Raw genomic sequence first — 9,902 nt, 5'->3', positions numbered from 1 at the left:
GAATTCAAACTCGCCAGCTCAGGTGTATGTGGCTGGCGCCTTAGCCGCTTGAGCCACAGGTGCCGAGCCTCAACACTCATTTTCATTGGGTATATTCCTAGAAGTAGGATTAACAATGATTGTGTATTCTTGAAGGTCACAAAGATTTGGTGACTCCATCTTTACAGCAGTGAGGCTTTGGGGTAGGAATAAGGAGTCAGCTTTGAAAGACCTCTTGAAGCATGTATCTTACAGGCCATGGAGGAGTGAGTAGCTTATATCAGAAAAGACACAGAGACAGAGCCAAGCAAAGGACCACAAAATGTTCTCATATCAAGGCCATGGTAACAATGGCAGCGAAAATATGTCCATGTGAACAGAGGCTGGGAGGACAGGGTGGGCATAGGAAAACAGAAGCCTTCATTTTTCAGGGTGGAACATGTATAAGGAAGGAGGAACTAAAGATCTTAGCAGATTTCTATTTGTTTTAATTTAATCAATGGGGAATAACTTAATTTTCTCCTCTCTTCTCTACTTTATTTATGTAACCAATAAATAGGGTTAAGAAAAGTGTTTTCAGTAACTCAGAGATCGTGTTTGCTTCTAGAAAGTATTTTTCCTAAAAGCTCAGTATTTCTCCAGTGGAGTATTTCCAGTTCTGAAGAAAGCTCCCTTGAATTCAGGTAACAGTATTTGGAGTATTTCCAGCTCTGTAGAAAGCTCCCTTGAATTCGGGTACTATGATTTCTCTCATCACAAACTAGTTATGCCAGTTCTTGATCTTATACAGAATCTTACAGTTTATGGTCCACATTTATAGAGTATTTATTCAGTGTCAAATACATTGATAATTGCTATCAAACAGTATCTCATTTGATCCTTTTCAACGATGTGGCAAAGTGGTTATTTTCTCCTTTTTTTTTTTAATTAAATCATAGTTGTGTACATTAATACTATCATGGGGACACTGTGTTCTTTCTATATACAGTTTGAAATACTTTCATCCTATTTTCTCCTTTTAACTGAAGAGGAAATCAAGTTCTATAAGGCTAAGAATCCTGTCCAAAGCCACAACAAAAGCTATTAAGTAGCAGAGCCCTGATACAAACTAAAATGACCAACCATCCCATTAGCGAGACTGTCCCTTGTCCCCCGGAAATCCCCAAGGAACAAGCAAACTGGACAGTTAATCACCTAAATCCAAAGCCTTTGGACTCAAAACTTTGAGCTCTTAATAATCAGGCTGGGATATCCTTTAGACCAGCAGTTCTCAACCTGTGGGTTGCGACCCACAGGAACTATATTAAAAGGCCGCAGCATTAGGAAGGTTAAGAACCACTGCTCTAGACTAAGATTTATTTCAACAGCACATGTGTTATTAGCGCTGAAGGTGGAATGTTTTGTCTCTAAAATTTCTGAGGGCTCAGCACCTATAGCACAGTGGTTATGGTGCTGGCCACATGCACTGAGGGTGGTGGGTTCGAACCCAGCCCAGGCCAGCTAAGCAACAGTGACAACTGTAACAAAAACATAGCTGGGCATTGTGGCAAGCACCTGTGGTCCCAGCTACTTGGGAGACTGAGGCAAGAGAATCCCTTAAGCCCAAGAGTTTGAGGTTGCTGTGAGGTGTGACATCACAACACTCTACCCAGGGCAACATAGTGAGACTCTTGTTTCAAAAAAATAAAACAAAATAAAATAAAATTTCTGTGATTCAGGATTTTACTTGTCTTTGTTGTATTTTGAAGAAAGTGATTTCACTTAAAGTAGATCTGGCCAGATGCAGCGGCTCACACCTGTAATCCTAGCACTCTGGGAGGCTGACGCAGGTGTATTGCTTAAGCTCAGGAGTTCAAGACCAGCCTGAGCAAAAGTGAGACCCTCATCTCTACTAAAAACAGAAAAATTAGTCATGTGTTGTGGTGGGCACTTTGTAGTCCTTGTTACTGGGGAGGCTGAAGCAAGAGGATTGCTCAAGCCTAAGAATTTGAGGTTACTGTGAGCTATGACACCACAGCAACTCTATCCATGGTGATAGAGTGAGATTCTGTCTATAAAATAAAAGAAAGTAGATCTGAGTCGGGTAAGAATAAAATTATTCATATTAAAAGGAGATTCTAAGGCCTGCCCATCCTGAAATACTAGCACTCTGGGAGCCAAGGCAGGTGGATGATGTGAGCTCAAGAGTTCAAGACCAGCCTGATCAAGAGTGATACCCTATCTCTAAAATGAGCTGGCTGTCGTGTTGAGCACCTGTAGTCCCAGCTACTTGGGAGGCTGAGGCAAGAGGATCACTTGACCCAAGAGTTTGAGGTTGTTGTGAGCTATGATGCTACAGTACTCTACTGAGGGCAACAAAGTGACTCTGTCTCAAAAATAAATAAATAGGGGTGGCGCCTGTGGCTCAAAGGAGTAGGGCGCTGGCCCCATATGCTGGAGATGGAGGGTTCAAACCCAGCCCCGGCCAAAAACTGCAAAAAATAAAAATAAAAAAAAAAAAGGTAAATAAATAAATAGGCTCAGTGCCCATAGCACAGTGGTTACAGCCACATACACTGAGGTTGGCGGGTTCAAACCCCGCCAAGGCTAGCTAAACAATGACAACTACAACAAAAAAATAGGCATACGTGAACAAATAAAATAAAATAAAAAATAAAAGGAGATTCTAGCACATCAATCCATCCAACAAGGATTTATTCAGTATCAATGCATTGAAGGGTTTGGAATAGTCCCTTACTTAAAGAGGTTAATAATTTACTTGGGGAATTAAGCGTAAAGCTTAGGGAATAAATTAGAAGATAATAAACAGTAATAATAATCACCAGCTAAGTGTTTACTGTGCCAGTGGCTTTACATAGTCCTTCCCATTTCATCTTCACAGCCCAGCTTTGAGGTTTGTACTGATGTTTTACTCATTTCAGATGAGGAAACCAAGCCTGGGTGGGGCGAAGTGATTCGGTCAAGGAAAAACTGATTGGTTTACTTAAGATGTAGGCACTTAACATAAATGAGTTATAAATGTTTGTTGAATGGGAAACCAATAAAAATGGGAAAATTTTTCTTTCTTCTGCTCTTGAATATCCTATCCCAATAATTTTGGGTAAAATTTTTAAAAATGTGTTTTGGCTTGTTTCATTTTAGTAAAATAGCAGGTAAAGTCAAAATAGCATATTTGAGTGCAAATAGGCACAGCTTGTGACTATGAAGTCAGAGCCTCAGCCTTGCCAAGGGTCAAGGAGCAAACACAGGCCAATGGACCAAGGCAACCTGCTTCACCCCACAGTCGGCTCTGGCCAGAAATGCACAAGGGTATATGTCCCCTGGGTCCTCAAACAACTCTTCTGTCTCCCTCTAAAACACTCCCAACCTTATCCCCTCACTCAATCTCCTGACCCTGTCTCTACTTTCTAGGTTTGCAGGCCCCGCCACCCAGAGGAACCTTCATCATTCCTCCCTGACGTGTCGACTTTCATTTTCCTAGGACAAGTCTCATTTGACAATCTCCTGGCCATATTTCTAAGCTCTCTGGGTCTCGTGCTATTTCTCCGTCCTCTCTGGGGTTTGTAATACCAATCATCTGCAGGTTTCATTAGCATGCTGTTTACCCCTGTCTTTCAGATCATTAATGAAGATGTGAAGTGAGACACCAATCCTCACGGCCCCCACCATGTGCCCCCTCCCATGCCTGGCGTTGCTGGAATCATTATCCTTCCTGGTGTGACAGGGTCAGAACCAAACCAATTTACATCAATCTTTGGTTATGCTGTGAAATGTCGCCTGCCCTGCCACCCTCCTGTTCTAACAACTGCTTCAGCTGTCTGTTCTGGAGTGCTTCTCTTTCCTTTGGAGGGCTGATAAGGTCTGGCCACAGCAGTTCTGGCTGAAAGTCCCGAAGCTACCGAATGATCAGGGAGGATTCAGGGTGCGGGTAGCTGGTATTTTTCCTTCTTTGGAAAACCACATGAACAAGTGCACCTATTGGCGAAGGAAGGAGCAGGTGTGGGAGGCATGGACTTTTCCTAACTCATCATAGCATCTGCTTTTACTGAAGAAATAAGAAGCAAAGCTCTTTAGGATGCAAGGTTTAGTCAGATGCCTGGGCTTGTATATTCTGGACACCTGGGGCTTAGGGTTGTGACTCTTCTCAGGGACAACATCCATGCTTCTCCACTATTTTCTCACGTCATTAGGCTCTGAGGCTTCTGTCTCTTCCTCATCAATTTCATGACTATGTTTCTCTTCTTGCAGGGAATTTGACTTTAAATACACCCTTGTCTCCCACTAAAAATGAGAATTACCTCCTACATAGCCCTTGTGGCCCATGGAGCCCAATTTGGGTGAAATGCACTTCATTCCCTTTCATGATAATGCAATGCCTCCAACTGGCTGGATCAGTATCCAGGAGTATGAGTCTAGACACTCCCTGACTCATCCCTGCTGCTGACCACTGACTCATCTTTTTTTTTGAGACAGAGTCTCAAGCTGTCACTCTGGGTAGTGTGCCCTGGCATCACAGCTCACAGCAACCCCAAACTCTTGGGCTTAACATATTCTCTTGACTCAGCTTCCTGAGTAGCTGGGACTATAAGTGTCTGCCACAATGCCCAGCCATTTTTTGTTGTTATAGTTGTCCTTGTTGTTTGGCAGGCCCCAGCTGGGTTTGGACGCCCCCAGCCCCTAGCCCTGGTGCATGTGGCTGGTGCCCTAGCTGCTGAGCTACAGGCGCCAAGCCGCCTGACTCATCTTTTCTTCCTTCTCTCCCAATTAGGAAGGGAGGGTAAGCAGGAAGAAAGCAGTGAAGGAAACACTCATAAACACGATATCTGAAGTCAATGTTTTGCATGTCCGACAGCTGGGAATTTCAACCTTAAGATTCTACAGCAGGGTGGCACCTGTGGCTCAAAAGGGTAGGGCGCCGGTCCCAAATGGCGGAGATGGCGGGTTCAAACCCAGCCCCAGCCAAAAACAAAAAAACAAACAAAAAAAAGATTCTACAGCAAAATTAGGTGAAATAAATTTCTACCTGTACACCCAGATCCTTAGGACTTTTCTCCCTATATTATAGAAAAATCAATATACAGGGTGGCCATAAAGTTTGTGAGAAATTTAAAATAGTATACAATTTAAAATTGTACATGAACTTTATGGCCACCTTGTACATGCTACTATAGTTTGGAAAATGTAGAGAATAAATGAGGACATTTATCCAGCCTGCCGGGTGTTTTTGCCGCCGCTGCCTGTCCTGCTGAGCAGCCGACTCGTTCCGGGGCCCACAGTCTGGCCCTCCAACAGTCTGAGGGATAGTGAACTGGCCCCCTATTTAAAAAGCTTAAGGACCCCTGCCCAGTAGCAAGCACTGTTAGTGCCTTGGTCTAGGTCTATTTCCTTCTACTCCCCCCCCCCCCCACATAGGCATTGGAGATGTATTTATAACTTTCATCTTGCTATTTTCAGTTATCCTTATGATAAAATCATTTCTCCCATGATATGATATCATAACCTCTTTGCAAACATATCAGTGGCTGTATGATAGTTCACTGTATGAGCATACCATAATTTACTTGATAGTTACATGTCTGAAGGGCCTTTGGGCAATCTGATTTGGGGTAGGAGGGAAGCAAGGGAGGAGGTACAGCTGAAGAAGGTGGAGGTTGCAGCGGCAGAGGCAGATGGCAGAGGAGGAGGCCAAGGTGAAGCAGCTCTCAGCAGCTTCTTCTCCCTTGGGCCACCTCGCTCCTCAGAGAGCATTTCTGGATCCAAGCCCCAGGCACCCCTGTGGCCCTGCCCAAGGCTAAACTGGCAGCGCGGTCAGTCCTTCTCATTTCCACTCAGCCTTGAGTCACTGACTTTTCCAACTTGACTCTTCTCAGCTGCTCCTTTGTGTGAAGCCACTGGCTCCGGCTGCTTGGCCCCTGGCGCTTGGCTGCATCCAGGAAGGCCCTGGGATGTGACCTTCAGCCCTGCTTGACCCTGAGGCCTCAGGCTGCAGAGTCAGGCCAGGCTCTCTCCATGGGCTCCCAGAGAGAGCAAAGCCCCAAGGGAGCTGCCAGGGGAACCAAGGCCCAAGGGGACCCTGCTTAACCCTGGAAAGGGAGCAAGAACCTGACAAACCTCACGCCACGGAAAACTATTTGGAGGAAGGGTGGAAGGCTGGGGTGGGTTATGGCAGAATAAAACAGGAAAATGTGTTCTTGTTGAGGGACTGGAATGGCATGGATGCTCAGAAAACATTAGGACCATGAAGACAGGTGAAGCAAGATAACTTAAGGCTTATGCCAAATTCAACAACAGCTCAGAAACCTGCCAAAGAACATCTTTTCCTCCCTTGCTTTACCAGCAACAAATGGTCTTTAATGCCATGGCAAGCATTGCATGTCCATGCTGGCACAAGGTTGCCTCAGGGGTAGAAGAAATAGCAAACTATTTGTTCTTCTGAAGGGCTAGAGAAATAGCACTCTGCTTACTTCACTGATAATTGAAGGTAACCAAGAGTTACCATATTTTTCCTTCAGGCCACTGAAGGGAATCCTTCAGGGATTATCAATTTTTAACAAATAGGTGTATAATAAAACATTAAATACATTGAATCCAATTTTATAGATTTATCTATCAAGCAACTGTACATGCCATGCACTGTTTCAAACACTTTGGAAGTACTCATTTAATCTCTACAGCTACTCTAGTAGTGAGGTGCTATTATTGTACCCACTTCATAAATGGGTAAATCAAGGCACAGAGAGGTTAAGCAATTTACACAAAGTAGCTGATAGATGGCAGAAATAGGATTTGGACAAAGGCAGTCTGACCTCAGAGTCTATGCTCTTATTCAGGATGCTGAGCTGCTTTTAAAATGAACAAGGTCTCAAGGTAACTGAGCTCAGAGAAAAGTGACTTGCATAAGCTCACCCCTGCCCCTCTGAAGATCCAAGCTCTTGCTATATCTGAGACCAGCAACAAGGCTGTGAACACTGAATATGCTGGTACAGTTCATTCTTTCAATAAATTCTTATTAAGTACCTACTGTGTGCCAGGTAGTAAGTTCTATTTAGTTATTTATTTTTATTATTATTATTATTTTTTTGAGACAGAGCCTCAAGCTGTCCCCCTGGGTAGAGTGCTGTGGCATCAAAGCTCACAGCAACCTCCAACTCCTGGGCTCAAGCGAGTCTCCTGCCTCAGCCTCCCAAGTAGCTGGGACCACAGATGCCCACCACAACGCCCAGCTATTTTTTGGTTGCAGCCGTCATTGTTGTTTGGTGGGCCCAGGCTGGATTTCAACCCGCCACCTTAGGTGTATGTGGCTGGCGCCTTAGCCTTAGCCACTTGAGCCACAGGCACCTATTTATAACCAAATAAACTATAGGCAACTGAACAAATTTGGATCAATTATTTGACATCTCTTAAAAATTATTTAGCTGGACTTTAAAAAGTCCAATCTGGCCAGGGGCAGTAGCTCACACGTGTAATCCTAGCACTCTGGAAGGCTGAGGCAGGTGGATTGCTTGAGCTCACGAGTTCAAGACCAGCCTGAGCAAAAGTGAGACCCTATTTCTACTAAAAACAGAAAAACTGAGGCAAAAGGATTGCTTGAACCTGAGAGTTGGAGGTTGCTGTGAGCTATGCTGCCACAGCACTCTACCCAGTTTGACAGCTTGAGACCCTGTCTCAAAAAAAAAAAAAAGAAAGTCAAATCTTATCATTACCTTCTGTGTCTCAGGTAGAGAAGATGGAAAAATAACAATGCAACACTGATTACTTGAGTTTTTTGGCTCTTGGAGTTGTACATAATTGTTTTCTGGTATTGAAGGTCACTTTTAGAAGCATCAGGTATAGATCAAGACAGAAAGCAGAGGGCAAGATTGAGATAAAAGTGTGTGTGAGCCCAGTTCTGTTCAGTGCTTGAGTTTAATTGAGATTCCAACTGCCACTCTCCCCTGCATTCCTTTGTCCCGGCTATGACCAAGTTTATGGCTCTATCGCCCCAAGTAATCCCTGTAATGGGCTGCAATCCTGGGAGAGCTGTTTTTGTTCATTAAGTGGCCAACCTCTGAGCCACATGGAGTGCAGCCAGTTATGGCTTCTTGCCCTGGCAGTTGATGGGCCACTTTTCCAGTTTTAAAAAAAACAGGGATCTTCCAGGAGAGAAAACTGGGATAGCAAGCAGGGGTTGGGGAAGAGTCAAAGACATTGTAATGGGTTCTAGAAATCAGGGTCAAGGTGAGGCAGGGAGTGGGTGCTCCATCCTGGTCATGAGCTGTCAACGACAGAACTCGCATGTGCTGTGCTAGCTCTGCCTGCAGTGGTAACTAGAGTTGTGTAGGACTTTACAGTTTGTCAAGAGCTTCAATGCAGTTCCCAGAATGGTGCCGCAGTTAATAGCTGCTCATGATGCCACCAGTGTGGAAAGGTGGGAGAAGGGGTGAGGAGACCAAAAGGGGACGATAGAAGGTGGCAAATGAACAGGGCAAGGCAAATAGCACAGGGAGGTGCTTCCCCTGAGGGTCAGGAACTCTTAATGCTTCAGACTCCAGCTCCGGTGATGGGGACCAGGGTGTGCCCAGAGCAGATCTCTCTAGCCAACCTCTTCCTTCTCTACTCACAGCCTGGATGTCTGCTTTTTAGAGTTGGGGAAACATCACAGCAGCTGCTTGTTTAGAGACTCTGTCCCCCTCACTGTGCTGCCTGCCCCCCTGCATCTGTCCTCTGGTTAGAGTTGTGTGAAGCGGAAGACAATTTGGGGCTTATTAGTGTCCCAGGGAGACATGTAACTTGTGTTGCTGGGACCCAAACAGCAAGAGTCTTAGCGGCAAACTCCAGCCGAGAAAAGACTGAGGAATTGTCTCACCTAATTATGGGGAATGGCCCTCTTTGTGTTTGTGATTCGGTACGGTTGTCCGATCGCTTTTGATCGCTTTTCTCCATTTGCTGGCTCAGGCCATGCTGGAATTGTGCTAATTAGAAGAGAAATGGACAGAGTGATCCTGTCAGCCCTGGTTACTGGTGGGGACAAAGCAGAATATTATTCTGAGGCAGTGTTTTGTGAGGCCCTTCTTCCAGCTCTCATTAGGAGGAAGGGGCCCACAGGAGGGGAAAGTTCCAAATGCCTGGCCCAGCTAATGGAGCTTTGGGGTGTTCCTGTGCTAATTAACAGGCTCTGCCAGCATCACGCCAACCAGGAGCCCCATAGCTACACCTGGTACCATGTGAAGCCCCCAAATGCTCAATAAGAAAAGTGCTGGGCAAAGGGTAGGAAGACTGGTGGCCTCTTCAGGCATAATCAGAGACACATCCCCAAAGTGCCAAAAAGCCTAAATAGACAGGAAAACTAGTTATAGTCCGTCAGAATTTATGAATTTGGACCACTGTTTGTCTACTCTCTGGGGTGGGGGTGGCAAGGTTCTCCAGTGAAATGAAGTACATGCAGATACCAGAGAGTCTTAAGCAGCTGAAGAAACAGAAATAGAAAACCTACCCAAATGCTTGGAGATGGAATTAGTTAGAACTAGCAAGAAACTATGTTATCTGACCCTTGGGACTATCCATCTTGCCCCACCTGTCCCTTTCCCATGGTGCTCTGCCTGTTCACCTTCCTGTGATGCCTCAATCCTGGAGGAAACAGAAGGGATGAGAGCATCCCATTGGAAATGGGATTTTTTGGCTTTATTACAAAGCTCCTATTAAAGTCCAGAAATCCTTCTGAAACCATAGGGACAATGGGATGACTTTCACCAGTTCTATTTTCACTGCTCTGCTTTGGGTGAGCCCAGAAAAACTATAATAAACAGTACCCAGAGAACCAAAACCAAGGTGTTAGCAAGTATCCATTTAAAAAATAAGACAAAAGCGGGGCAGCACCCGTAGCTCAATGGGTAGGACACTGGCAGGTTGGGTTCAAACTTGGCCTAGGCCAGCTAAAAACAACA

This window comes from Otolemur garnettii, unplaced genomic scaffold, assembly GCF_000181295.1.
Source record: "Otolemur garnettii isolate 467f Iridium unplaced genomic scaffold, OtoGar3 scaffold00020, whole genome shotgun sequence".
In the NCBI taxonomy this organism is placed as follows: Eukaryota; Metazoa; Chordata; class Mammalia; order Primates; family Galagidae; genus Otolemur; species Otolemur garnettii.
This window is presented reverse-complemented; position numbering follows the sequence as displayed.